The sequence below is a fragment of the Tupaia chinensis genome, unplaced genomic scaffold (assembly GCF_000334495.1).
Source record: "Tupaia chinensis unplaced genomic scaffold, TupChi_1.0 Scaffold000427_1, whole genome shotgun sequence".
Taxonomy (NCBI): Eukaryota; Metazoa; Chordata; class Mammalia; order Scandentia; family Tupaiidae; genus Tupaia; species Tupaia belangeri.
The window spans coordinates 600,534-615,533 of NW_006159932.1; the positions used below are offsets into that span (position 1 = coordinate 600,534).

The window sequence follows — 15,000 nt, forward strand, 5'->3', positions numbered from 1 at the left end:
GAGGCTCAAAATTCTCAAGCCAATCTGGGACTAAAGTAATCAAGCTGGTCTGGGACTGAAAATTCCTGGAGACCCTCTCATCCAAAGACCCTCCCTGGTAATCAAGATCTAAGAAGAAGATGCACCCAAAAAATGGACTTCCTCGTTCTAAAAATTATGACTGTTTATACCTAAACAAAACGAACGTCATGTTTTATGATTATTGTTCCTATACTTTAAATGCCTTACCTTTTAGAGCAAAATGTTTCACTTATTTCCCCTCACCCATCCCACTGCTGTAAAACTCCTTCTATAATAAATACGCATGACTTCTGGCCATCAGGGCTGTAGTCTGGAGTTTACTCTGGCTGTAGCCGGCTAAGAACATGCTAAGGGCATGAGGTCTTAGTCTGATTCCTGTTCACCCGCATCGCCTCTCTGTGCACCCACTCCGGCTGGGGGTACGGCTCCTGGCAACTCAGGATTTTAAGCATGCACGCACATGCTTCCAGCATGTTTTTTAAGCCACAAGGTCCAGGACTCAAACCACAGTCAAGTATGTGGGAGTCTAACAATGTAACCATTACTCCATCTGCTGGTCCCCAAAGAGATAACTGAATTTTTTTTTGTAGAACTATTTATTTTGTATTATTATTTTTTAATTTGTTACAGGACACATGTGCTCACCAGAGAGAGAGAGAGAGACAGAGAGAGAGAGAGAATGAAAAAGCAAGCTGCCAGTCCAGGACTCAAACAACAGTCAACCATGTGAAAGTCCATCACCTTAACCACCATGTCACCTGCCAACCCCTCTTGAAATGTTTTAAATCAAAGAATATTTTCTTCTTTTAACATCATACAAAACATGAGAAAATGAAAAATAGCAAAATAAACTACCTTTTAACCACAGTAAAAGTTAGTTAATGGTTAAACCTCTTCAGCACATTGAACATTTTTTTACATGACATTTAAGGGTATAGATATTGTCAGAAAATGGCATCTTTATTAAGTAATATAAGTCATTTTATTTCCTGTTTTCTGCTTTCCAGATTTCAGAATCAACTGTTTCTAAGAAGTAAAGATTTCTTAGCTGTGATTTACCCAAATCCAACAGACTAAGCCTAACTGATGGGCCAAGCTTATTAAGTAAAGAGAAAAACAAGCCCTGTCCTGGTTCTGGAGAATCCAGTTCTGTCCAGCAACCAGATGTCAGTAAGTCAATTTACTTTTTTTTTTATGGAAAGGGTTGTAGTTTTTATAATCAGTGTGAAGATATAAAGTTTATCTGGAAAAGAGTCAGAGAACCAAGAGGAAGAAAGAGTTGCTGACCAGCCTGCTTACTGGCTATTCCCTGGTGACTACAGGGTTCACCTTTACAAGATATTTTTTCTCAAGGTAATTTCAGATTTTTAATCTGTATGAGGGCTGAACACATAACCTGCTGAGGGGTTCTCCCATCACTGCCAATAAACTTGCTTCAGACAGCATCTGCTAGTGGACGGTTACCCATTTCTGTCCCTTGTCCTAAATCCATAAGACTGGCCTCTGTTATTTTTGTCTAATGTAAATTCTTTTCAAACAAAATTTAATACCTTTTTTTGCTAATATAAAAGGCCCTTGCTTTCTCAGAATCAGACATGTCATCCCTTTTATCCAGCCCTGTTGCTTGTGACCTTGATTATCTGCCCCAATATCTAATTCTTATTTTATGCTGGCTTTATGAGAACAATACTTTCCTTTTTCCCTACCACTAATATTTTGCAGTGTTTTTTTTTTTTTTTCCACTCAACATCAGTTACAACTAGCTATGCAACAAAAGAGAAATCCTTCTGATCATTGCAAACATTTTGGGGAAAAGAAAGCAAGCATACATCAAGATGTTCATTTGGTAGAGTTGATTACTTGCAGAAGATGAAGGAGAGATGTATGGAAAATTTGAACTTTCTTCCCTATGGAGAAGGTCAGGACTTCCCACAGTCATAAAGAAAATGAATTGCATGGCTCTCTACCTCGTAGGCTTTTTCTCAAACATCACCTTTTCTGTAACATGTTTTCTAGATACCCAATTCAAATTTTCTCCAAGCTTTCCCACACTTCCTCTCCAACATAAAGATGGAAATGTATTCTCTTTTCTGTCCCTGCTTTGTTTTCCTTTGAAGCACTTATCACTATCCAGCATACTATATGATTCATTCATTTGAACTGTTTCTTTACCTATTTCTATAAGATCAGACTCCAGGGAGAGAGGGAGTTCCACATTTTTGTCTGCAGCTGTATCCTCAGCAGTGTCTGGTACAAAGTCTGTACTCAATTAATATGGATAAAATCTCAGAGAAAGAGACAATTAAACCACAAATGGTTTAACCATCAAGATGAAGACTACCTTGAACAACCCAGTTGCTTTTAGTCACAAAAGAAACTAAGGCAGAGGGGAAGAAGAACTAGTCAGGGAATAAGGCAAGCCTGAGGCTGTTACTCTGGAGGAGTTATCATAATGGATCACTTGTCCTCTCTGGGTTTTATTTTCTTATCTTTAATGAGGGGACGAGAGGAGCCAGCAGGTGGTTGGTGGTTAAGGCACTGGACTCCCATATGGCTGACAGTAATCAGAGTCCCTGACCTGGCAACTTGAAAGTCATGGTGCGCATGTGCGTGCAGGAGTGCCCCAAATCCCAGGAGAATGGAGAAGAAGGGATTGTAGTGTGGCCATCCCCTCTATGGGAATGATTTCTCACTTTCCCTTCTCTCTTTGTCTCTCTTTGTCTCTCTCCAGCAAAGGAGTTCACGTACCCTATAGCAAAAACTTAAAAAAAAAAAATTCCAGACAAAAACAAAAATGAAAACATGGAGACTAGAATAGAAGATCATTAAAGCTCTCCCAACTCCAATAGTTATTCATTCGTTTGTTTATTTCATGATCTGTGAGGGACTTGAAGCTCAGAGTCCGAGTGAAAGTACTGATAGTTTGATGCATTATATTTTGTCCTTATCATGCATTTTATAATACTGGTGATGGAAATTAGATGACAAAGAGAGGCAAAAGAAAATTATTAAAAAAAATTTGAGTTAGTGTAAAATAGAGAAAAAAATGAAATGGAAGAAAATAATAGAAAAAACAGAGCAAAAAGAAGAAAAGAAGAATAGAGACTACTGTGTAAGGGGAACCACACAGAGAGAACTATGTCATCAAGAGAGATGGATTTCTAACACTGTGTGCTGATCACAATCACATAATGAATCATGATTTACAACATGGCTTTTGCAAATAGACTTCGCGCATTAAATTGTTCTAACAGGTCATGTTTTTAAATGACTTCTGAATCTTCAATAATAATAAAAAAAACTTAACATGTGGACCTTGAGATTACTGCTTTGCCATAAAACAAGGTGATTTCACTTCCTGAAAATGAATTATTCTCTGTGAGCCACTGCAAGGCATACGAAGCACCATTCTCATCGATTCTCTTTCTTTACACACTTTTTTACTCTTCTCCAATCATAAGTCACTGCACCAATGGAATTTTCACTTGCATATAAAGTGACTGGTGCCATGGACATATTTACTGTCAATTTTTATAAAAAAACTATATATTTTCAGCCATGACAAGAGACCAGCTGGCTAATTTAGAGAGCCTGCTACTTCTGAACATTTGATGCAAAGTAATCATTTTATTTTTACTGGCATATTTAGAAGGCACACACTGAATATGAATGATTATAAATATAAGAACTGTGCAGATGCATGGGTGGGGGTTGTCCAAATGTTTTCATAAGAAACACGCAGAAATTCTCTTCACAACTCTGTGGTAGTTTTGAGTAAAGCAGTTTACAAATGCTTACTTTTTAAGCAACAAGTGAAGGTTATCCAAAGAGATTATGCAGTGTTTTGAATTTTTAAAAGACAGGTTTTTTGTTAATAACTTATTGTATAGAATTTTTTATTTATTATTATGACAAATGGGGTTTAAACATAATAGTCTAATTATTAATAAACACAGTACCTCTACTAATTATTCAGCAGTCTAATGTGTGAAATTCCATTATTATCACATTCACACACAAGTGCTTAATTTCAGAATCCAATTTAAAATTTAGAAATCTTATACCTACAAGTACAAAATTATAATAGAATTCATTGAGTGTAAATGAAAATATTATGCTTTATTTATTTATTTTATGTTCATCTTATCCTTTCAATTTCTGTTTTTATATTATAAATGAAAATAGGTCTATATTGATATGTAAAGAAAGAAATATATCTACATTAGGGTCTATGATAAAAATATACAACAGTAGCAAAAATGTAAATCAACTGCTATAGAAAATAGTAAGTCTAAAAAACTGTTGGTTTTACTTGCTGCAAATCACTAGAACAAATATATTAATTTATCAGGTATTTTTGTGACTGGCATTATGCTAGGCACATGCACAAAATAACTTATATCCCTGGGATAATAGTAAAATATACGGCTTAGGATTTAACTAGCTACATGCTATAAAATGAATTCAAATAAAATAATACAGTCTAGAAACTAGCATGTTACTTCTCCAAAGGTCCTACTATGTGGTCATTTCAAATATATGAGACTCTGAAAGCCTTCTATATTGCCAAAATAGATGCCTTAAATCCCCATGCATTTAAAAATAATATTCCCTCAATTTCTTGCTTACAGTCTTCTCATGAGTTTGATTGTCTAGTTTCCTACAATACTAAAAACAGTAAGTTAGAAAGAATTAGAGAGTATAAAGAATTAGAGAAGCAGTAACAGGAGAAAGTACTGACAACTGAAAAATAAACGAGAATTTAAAAAATAAACATTGGGGCCAGTTTGGTGGCTCAACTGGTAGCAAACTGAACTGCAGCGCTGGAAGTCACATTGCTGACTGCAGCTCAGACCCTGGGGTTGGCCTGAAAACACGCCAGTCACGGGCCTGTGTACCCCAAATCCTGAAGAACTGGAGGACTGGGGAAAGGGAATCATGGGTGATGAGACTCTGTTGACAGTACTTTTTTTGCTCTGTCTCTTGTGTGTGTGCCTGTGCTCTCTATGATCAATATAATAAACTTGGAAAAAAAATTTGCTAGAGGGTGTGTGCACTCATAAGAGAGAGAGAGAGAAAGAGAAAGAGAAAGTAAGAAACTGCCCCCCTTGGGGAATAGTCACACCACAATTCCTTCTTCATTTCTCCTTTCTGGACTTCAGGCAAGCATGCACATGTACCCAGACTGTTTTCAGGCTACTGGTCCAGGACTTGAACTGCTTTCTTGGCCATGTGGGATATAGCCACCTTAACCATTATGCCACTGGCTGGCCCCATGAATAAAATAAATCATGTAAAAATAGACAAACATTAACTGTTATCTCATCATTTAAAAAATAACTAGAAATGGATCATATATTTACATGTAAAGTCTAAAACTATAAAAGTTACAGAGGAAAACATAAGGCAAAATCCTTCCAACCTTGGCATAAGCAAATATTTTTAAAATATAGCACAAAAATATTAATAATAAAAAAACCCACTTTGTTTTATTAGACTTAATCAAAATGTAAACTAGTATACACTTAATAGTATTTTTTGAAAAGTACTGTTAAAATATAAAAATAACCCCACAGAATGAGGGAAAATATTTGTAATATGTAAGTCATACAAAGGGCTCTCTATTTCTCTCTTGATCTATCTATCTATCTATATGTATCTACATGTATATGTATGTATGTATATGTATATACATGTATATTCCATCCATCATCCATATATATTCATACACATATGTATTTATATTCCTGCCGGCAGTGATAAGAGTTCCATACATACACACACACATACACACACACACACACGTATATATATGAGTGTGTATGTATGGAACTCTTTATCACTGCTGGCAGCAATATAAAATAGTATCACTACTTAAATAAAAATCTAACATACAATTAATATAAATTCAAACAATTTCATTCCTTGGTATTTGTCCCAAGGACAAGAAAACTTATGATGTCCACGTACAGACATGTACACAAATATTCACATCAGTTTCATTCATAATATCCAACAACTGGAGCTAATCCAAACATTCACCAGCAGGTGAGTGGATAAACAAATTGTGATACAGACATGCCAGGGAATAATATTCAGCAATAAAAAAATTGACATCACTAATCTATAACACAGCATAAATGGATCTCAAAAGCATGACGCTGAGCACCAAGAAACCATATATAAAAGCACCGAAGAGAATATAGTATACGATATTCTGATTCTCTGTGTGTCTGTCTAGGTCTTGCAGAGATGAAGAGATAGACCAATAAGACATATAAGAAAACTTCTGGAGGTGTTGGGAAATTGGGACTTTCCTCTGTGATTGATATCATGGGTATATACAGCTGTCAAATGCCTACTCAAAAAACCACAGTAGATGTTATGTAAATTATAGATAAATATGGGTAATAGAAAATGGAGGAGCATAAAACTTTTAAAAACATATTGCTTTTATTGCAAATTTTGAGGAAATCATAAGGCATTTATAATGGTTTTATGACCATAAAACAGCTCATATGGTAAAAACACAGGGTCTCAAATTCAGCTGCCTGAAGTGTGACTTTGGTTGGGCAAGTTTTTCTTTTTCTCTGTATCTCATTGGTGTCCGTTAAACAGAAGAATAACACTACTTACATTATAGATATGTTGCAAGAATTAATGAGAAAAATGCATTTGAAGTACTTCTCAACAATTAAATACTATTATTTTCAGTGATTGCTGAATCATATCACGTATTTAATGTAGAGGAAAACTCTGTTATAAAAATATCAAATTAAATTCAGTTTAAATTGGTTAAAAATATGGTATAATAAAACACATTGTATAAAAATTTCGATTTAAAATTTTAGCTAATATGCCTCTAGTAAAATCTTTCAACCCTATAATTCATTTCTCAGAATAGCTTTAATTTTCATTTGATTTCTAATTTGTAATTGAAAATTTTATTTAATTCCTTTCTCTTCAACTCAGCATCTCCATGAAGCAAGATAAAACATGGATATCCATTGCCTCACTCAGTATAAGATGCCTAGAAAAGGCTTCACAAATAGGCATTAACCAAATGAATGGAAGATGACTAAATAATGGGACACTTAGAAGATGCTCAATAAATGGATGTTAACTGAATGGAGAGTGACTGAATGGGAGGCTCCATGACAGAGCATGGAGCAGTGTGGCATATTGCAGTGACTTAACATCTTTGGTTTTGTCTTTAGGCTATGAATCTTGTTTATCACTAGAAACCTTTCCAAAAATCTCTCTAGGTAAAACACAAATCAAGCCCTATCCTGCAGCTTGCCACCTCACTCTACCTCTCCTAGTAGTAGCCCATGAAAAACCTTCTCAACAATGGGTTAGCCAAACCTGCGAGGAGTCATGAAGTATTGGCAGGAATTTCTTAAGGGAAAGTAGAAAGACCAACTAGAGTGGGAAGTACATGTGTATCCCTAGAGGGATAGGGCAAAGCTTGGATAGAGGGGATGAGGCTCCATTTAAAGTGCTTCTCAAATAGACTCCTTCACTTTCTGCTTCTTTCTTAAGTCTCATTTCTACCTTCCAAATTGCATAGATCACTTCTCTGGGACCTTTTAAAACTATACCAGGAAGAAGAAATTTCTGCTGACTTCACATCTTCATGGCACCTACTGTATTTCCATAAAAGCAAAAGATATCATAGATTGCAAGAGAAACCATTATTTTCTGCACCATTAAGAGACTATGCTGCCTGTTAAAGTATGATATAATATTTTCTTATCATTTAGAATTCTTAACTTACTGTATGCACTGTTCTAGGATTATTTAGACATAAAAGACATGTAACTGGTGATCATGTATTTGACCTCTCTAATACCTTCAGGATTGACAATATATTTCCAGAACACTAGGGTTTAATTAGTATAACCTTGTGGTCTAATTTTTTTCCCTCTGACTGAGTCAGAAGCTGCTGGAAGTTAGATGGTTTCTCTATAAACAGTAGGAAGGTCAGTGGAATTTCTATGCTTTAATGTTCAGTCCTGCACAATGAATAAATTGGTAACACCAGCTTCTTGTCATGTTAACGTTTCTTTCATCTTGTGGAAGATTGAATTTTCCAAATACAGCTGCAACAATATCTCCCAGACCAGATGCTCTTCTAGAAACTTGCTACCTCCCAGTCAAGAAGGGAAGTGATTTCCTCATCCCTTGATCTGGACAACCTTTCAAATTGTTTGTAACCAATAGAAGATAGTAAAAGTGAAGCCACGTGACTCCGGAAACTAGGTTATTAAAGGGGATTCAGCTTCTATCTTGCTCATTAGACACTTCCTCTTGAAGCCTTCAGATGCCTGATAAACAGTCTGACTGCTCTGGGACTGCCATGGTGTTTCAAAGATCAAAGTTGCCCATGCAGAGAGGCCTGAAAACTATGTAAAGAGAAAAAGATGTTGGACCAGACTCTGGCTGCCTCAGGTCCCTGCTGTCCCCTCTCTGGTCACCTTGCAACTTCAACTTTGTTAGAGATCAGAATCATCCAGGCAGCTCTTCCTGAATTCCTGTTCCACGGAGACCATGTGAGAAAATAAGATGATTAGTATTACTGTAAATCATCTAATTTTGTGGAGCAAGAGATTACTGGAATACATGTATTCCCAGGTATTTGGCAATTTCTCCTGTCTTTAGTTATGTTGCTTAATTTGTGCTAGGTGATTCTATTTTTCGTTATCTCAGTTAACATAAATACCTGCATGTACTTGTGGGTATAGGTCACAAAAATAGGAACTTGAAGTCATATTTACCTTATTGCCATAAATATATTTGTTTTAATTGCCAGAAGCAGAGAGAGAGAGGGAGGAGGGGGAGAGAGAGAGAGAGAGAGAGAGAGAGAGAGAGAGAGAAAACTATAAGATGCCTAGAAAAGGCTTCACAAATAGGCATTAACCAAATGAATGGAAGATGACTAAATAATGGGACACTTAGAAGATGCTCAATAAATGGATGTTAACTGAATGGAGAGTGACTGAATGGGAGGCTCCATGACAGAGCATGGAGCAGTGTGGCATATTGCAGTGACTTAACATCTTTGGTTTTGTCTTTAGGCTATGAATCTTGTTTATCACTAGAAACCTTTCCAAAAATCTCTCTAGGTAAAACACAAATCAAGCCCTATCCTGCAGCTTGCCACCTCACTCTACCTCTCCTAGTAGTAGCCCATGAAAAACCTTCTCAACAATGGGTTAGCCAAACCTGCGAGGAGTCATGAAGTATTGGCAGGAATTTCTTAAGGGAAAGTAGAAAGACCAACTAGAGTGGGAAGTACATGTGTATCCCTAGAGGGATAGGGCAAAGCTTGGATAGAGGGGATGAGGCTCCATTTAAAGTGCTTCTCAAATAGACTCCTTCACTTTCTGCTTCTTTCTTAAGTCTCATTTCTACCTTCCAAATTGCATAGATCACTTCTCTGGGACCTTTTAAAACTATACCAGGAAGAAGAAATTTCTGCTGACTTCACATCTTCATGGCACCTACTGTATTTCCATAAAAGCAAAAGATATCATAGATTGCAAGAGAACCCATTATTTTCTGCACCATTAAGAGACTATGCTGCCTGTTAAAGTATGATATAATATTTTCTTATCATTTAGAATTCTTAACTTACTGTATGCACTGTTCTAGGATTATTTAGACATAAAAGACATGTAACTGGTGATCATGTATTTGACCTCTCTAATACCTTCAGGATTGACAATATATTTCCAGAACACTAGGGTTTAATTAGTATAACCTTGTGGTCTAATTTTTTTCCCTCTGACTGAGTCAGAAGCTGCTGGAAGTTAGATGGTTTCTCTATAAACAGTAGGAAGGTCAGTGGAATTTCTATGCTTTAATGTTCAGTCCTGCACAATGAATAAATTGGTAACACCAGCTTCTTGTCATGTTAACGTTTCTTTCATCTTGTGGAAGATTGAATTTTCCAAATACAGCTGCAACAATATCTCCCAGACCAGATGCTCTTCTAGAAACTTGCTACCTCCCAGTCAAGAAGGGAAGTGATTTCCTCATCCCTTGATCTGGACAACCTTTCAAATTGTTTGTAACCAATAGAAGATAGTAAAAGTGAAGCCACGTGACTCCGGAAACTAGGTTATTAAAGGGGATTCAGCTTCTATCTTGCTCATTAGACACTTCCTCTTGAAGCCTTCAGATGCCTGATAAACAGTCTGACTGCTCTGGGACTGCCATGGTGTTTCAAAGATCAAAGTTGCCCATGCAGAGAGGCCTGAAAACTATGTAAAGAGAAAAAGATGTTGGACCAGACTCTGGCTGCCTCAGGTCCCTGCTGTCCCCTCTCTGGTCACCTTGCAACTTCAACTTTGTTAGAGATCAGAATCATCCAGGCAGCTCTTCCTGAATTCCTGTTCCACGGAGACCATGTGAGAAAATAAGATGATTAGTATTACTGTAAATCATCTAATTTTGTGGAGCAAGAGATTACTGGAATACATGTATTCCCAGGTATTTGGCAATTTCTCCTGTCTTTAGTTATGTTGCTTAATTTGTGCTAGGTGATTCTATTTTTCGTTATCTCAGTTAACATAAATACCTGCATGTACTTGTGGGTATAGGTCACAAAAATAGGAACTTGAAGTCATATTTACCTTATTGCCATAAATATATTTGTTTTAATTGCCAGAAGCAGAGAGAGAGAGGGAGGAGGGGGAGAGAGAGAGAGAGAGAGAGAGAGAGAGAGAGAGAGAGAAAACCTCCCAGTGTGGAATAATAATGGTACTATCCTTTCTCCATTTCTCCATCTCATTTGGATTTGGGGCATGTACACACATGTGCCCAGTGTGTTTTTCAAGCTGCCCAGGGCCGGGATTAGAACTGTAGTTGACTATATGGAATCTGGTTCCCTTATGCACTGTGCTGTGGGGTCAGCCCCATTGCTATAAATATTTGCTTTATTAACATATCATACCTGCTTCAGAGCACTATTTCCACGATTTTATGTATATAGTATTTTTTCAGTGAGGAATAATATTTTGTAAGAAGATGATACAAATGGCACTACAACCTGACACTTGTAGTATCCACGATGAACATAATTCCACTGAAGTGAAGGCTATGAACAGCCATGACCAAGCTCGAGACTGTATAGACAACTACATCATAATGGCTACATGGCCATCAGTGTAAAAAAACTGTCACTCATTTAAAGATATATCTCAATTTTGAGGCATTAAAATGTAAAATTTTAGAATTAGAATTGAGGAAATATGGCCCTCTCTGTTCCTCTGTCATGGCACACATCAGATATAATGTTTACCTCCGACTTGGGGTCTTTGTGTACACTCATGTCACAAGTGTGACCTGAGCCACTCTATCCATCTCTGTCTCCAGGAGTTCCAAACTTCATCCTTTGTATGCTGCCCTGTGTAGAGAACCTTTCAATCCTCCAGAGATACTGTGTGTTAACATCACACTTCATAATCTTAGTCCCTCAGACCTGGTGTGCAGATTTGCGGGACAAGACTTTGCTCCCTTCATCTGGTTGTGAGTTACACTCCCCACAGTGACTGCTCAAACCTTTCCTGCTCTTCTTGATTTTCCCACCAACTTGAAAATTGAGAGGTAAGATGACCCAGGGTTAAGAACCAAAACTGAATGGCAAACGATATTGAATTTATAGAGTGTGTGGCCATTAATAAGTAACTTCTCAAATTCTCAATGCCCTTTGTCAAGTGAAGTTATAATAAATAGCTCCTTAGAAGGTAAAGAATAGGTAAAAGTGTTATGGAAAGTGCCTGATATCAGCGTGCCTAACTACAGTGTCCTCATTTTCAGTTCCCTCTCACCAACCTCTCCCCATATTGCCTCCGACTTTGCAGAGAAGGTGAACACAATCCCTTACAAGTGCTCTCTATCCCATCTCAAACTTTACTTCTATCTTTACCTTGCCTGTGTCCATTGCCTCTGGTCCCATCGAGGCTATCTCTGTTTCTTCTGTGAATTTGATCTTAATATCATAATATCTTAGTTTCTTCATAGATAAATGAGAGATAACAAAAGGCCCAACTCACAGGGCTGTTTATTAGGATTTAATGAGTAAATACTGAATTGTCTGAAAAGTTGGGATGCATTTTTGCATAGAAAAATACGTCATGACTTTCCCAACAACCCCATACATATTAAAACTTTAGGTCAATACCAGGCACATAGTAAAAGTTAAATAAATGTCATCAATAATATTAATATCTTAAATTTCTCATGCTTTACCTCCCACAAACAACAGACCTTGCTTTATGCTAAATTTAAATTGTTTCTGGTGGATAATGACACGGGAGAAGGTATGAGTATGTGCAGCATTAGAATGAAGATCTAGAAATGACAGTGAAAGAGGCCAAAATGATTTCTCTGTCACTAAACCAAGATAGACCTTTTCTTTGGGTTGTTATTCTCCTCAGTAATCTCCATTGTTAAAAGCCTAATAAAAATTCTACCTTGAATAAACAAGTTAGTAAATATTAATCTATTAATTAAACAAACTGCATGTAGTTTGTTTCCAAAGAGGAGTTGACAGGAAAGCAGAGTTCCTGTACAGTATAGAATTTCATTTTAGTCCATTTTAAAGGGGATATCTTCTACAATTCCCAGAATATACTCCATGAACACCAGAACTTGATCCAGGCTCCTAAACATCTTTCATCCTTAGAGGCATGGCCATTGGCCTAGAAACACATGCCACCACTCAGCAGTTAACACTATACTGTCAACCACCAACTCTTCTAGTTCAAATGATCATTTGTTACTTAGTTTGCAAGGTACCATCTTCATCCCTAAAGACATAACAAATTCTCAATGTTCAATTTACTTTTTTCCAAATAATCATACATTTTATAAAAAGATTTTAAAAATCTTTCAGTTGGAAATCATTAGTTTTATTCTTTTTTTTTCCCTATCCTTTTGGATTTGATTAATGTATGTTTGACTCCATTGCTGCTAGCTTGTGGAAACCATTAGGTCATCAGGAAAGTCATGATGTATTTCCCCATTTTTCCTATGCAAAAATGCATCATGACCTTCCTGATGACCCAATATTTTACTTCATTGTATATTTTTTTCTTTGTATGTAAGACACTCTTTAAGAGATAGTTATGGAGAATGAGATAGATTGAATGTAGGTAAAAGATAGGTCATTAAGCAAAGTGTAATTTCATGACAAACTTCTGTAATATCTCTTGACATACTTTTTTTTTTTCTTTTCATATGGAGGCCGAACTGTAGGGAGAATTTTAGAATACTGTCATCTGGGCATTTTATCTTCTTAGTCTCTGGGTTTTATAGCATTAAAGAGAAAAAAGGTTGACATTTCTGGGATTTCATTTGAAGCTCATATCTATTTAACCTTTAGTACTCAAATATGTGTGGAAATATTTTTTATCTCTCTCTTTCTAGAACATAGTTTTCCTCAGATTATCCTCCATTAAAAGATATGTTTCAGATAATTTTTTTCTGGAGACAGGACAGAAAGTGTATTCAGACCTCTATCAACTAGATTGGCAGTCTTTGAAACCACTACAAAGTGATTTTCTAAATTTATACACTTAACTCATAGTGTCGAAGGCTTTGTTTATTTTTTTCTGAAATAAAAAAATCCTTCTGAGTTTATGTAAGGAAAATCAGAAAAGTTGTTAAGAAAATTCAATCCAGGACCCTCAAGATAACAGTAGAAAGAGAATCTCTACATGACGAAGATCAAGGGTGATAAGGATGATGGTCTCTACTGTTATCTTCAAAATTCACTGGTGTCATGACTGTCACTCCTGAATCACACTTGCCATCTTTCTGCTGACTTGCAGGGAGTGAGGCTTGCATTGCATTTGAATACTAGCCCAGATCCAGGCAGGAAGTTGCTTCTTTAATGACCTATGGCTCAGCCCAGGCATTTATACAAGACCTTACAGAGTTATAGAGTGACAAAAGGCTAACCCACACACATACACAAACACACACACACACACACGCACATACACACACCACATTAAATATCTATCCGTATGCCAAATATTACAACTAGGAACAATCATTTTTTTAAAGAAGTTTCTGCCACAGGGTGTGTGTACTCGCCAGAGAGGGAGAGAGAGGCAGAGACAGTGAGAGAGAAAATGAGAAATCACCCCCCAGAAGGGATGGCCATGACACAATTCCTTCTCTTCCATTCTCCTCCTGGGATTTTGAGTGTGCATGAGTACGCGGCCAGTGTGATTTTCAATCCGCTTGGTCTGGGACTTGACTCATGGTTGGCCATGTTGGAATCCAGTGACATAACCACTATGCCATCTGCTGCTCCCCCGGGAACAATCTTAAGGCTCCTCCACATCCTGAGTTCTATACCCAGAAAGAGGACTGAGAGACTAAGCAGCTCCTCAGGTTTTCCATTTCTCTGTTCCAATCTAACTCAAGTATATCTACTTCTCCACTGTGACACCAGGGACCTCTCTTCCTTACACTCTCATGGATCTCACAATATTTCTTTCAACAAACACTACTGACTACCAACTATATGCCCAGAATAAATTAGAAACAGAGGTTATGCCCTCATTTTTGTCTATTCTCTGTGCTTAATAACAGAACACACAAAACTGGCTGATTTCTAAAAATAGAGGTTTATTCAGCTCACTTTGGAAATACAAGGGCCAGGGGCCACATCTGGTGTGGACATGCTTGCTGGAGGGGTTATGCAGAACCCTAAGGTAGCAAAGAACATTACATGGTGACAAGAGGGCAAGAGCTGGCAAGTCTGTGCCTATGGGTCTTTCTCCTCCCTTCTCCTTACAAAGCCAGCAGGGTTCAATCACAGGGGGCTCACCTTGATGATCTTATTTACAGTCACCTCCCAAAGGCTCTACCTCTTAATTCTATAGTTGGATAAACGTTTTGCTTTCTTAATCTCTTTCCTCACCAAATTTTGCCATATTAGTTTTGGAAGACACATGCAAA

The 15,000-nt window shown here is 37.0% G+C and overlaps 1 long non-coding RNA gene across 1 annotated transcript in view; it reads right to left on the reverse strand.

Moving 5' to 3' along the window:
* Positions 1-9,899: 9,899 nt before the first annotated feature.
* Positions 9,900-15,000, reverse strand: part of LOC102478193 (uncharacterized) — a 44,418-nt gene continuing 39,317 nt past the window's right edge. Inside the window, exon 4 of the long non-coding RNA XR_003550477.1 lies at positions 9,900-10,415. This is a non-coding gene — a long non-coding RNA (uncharacterized LOC102478193). The remainder of the gene's footprint in view (positions 10,416-15,000) is intronic.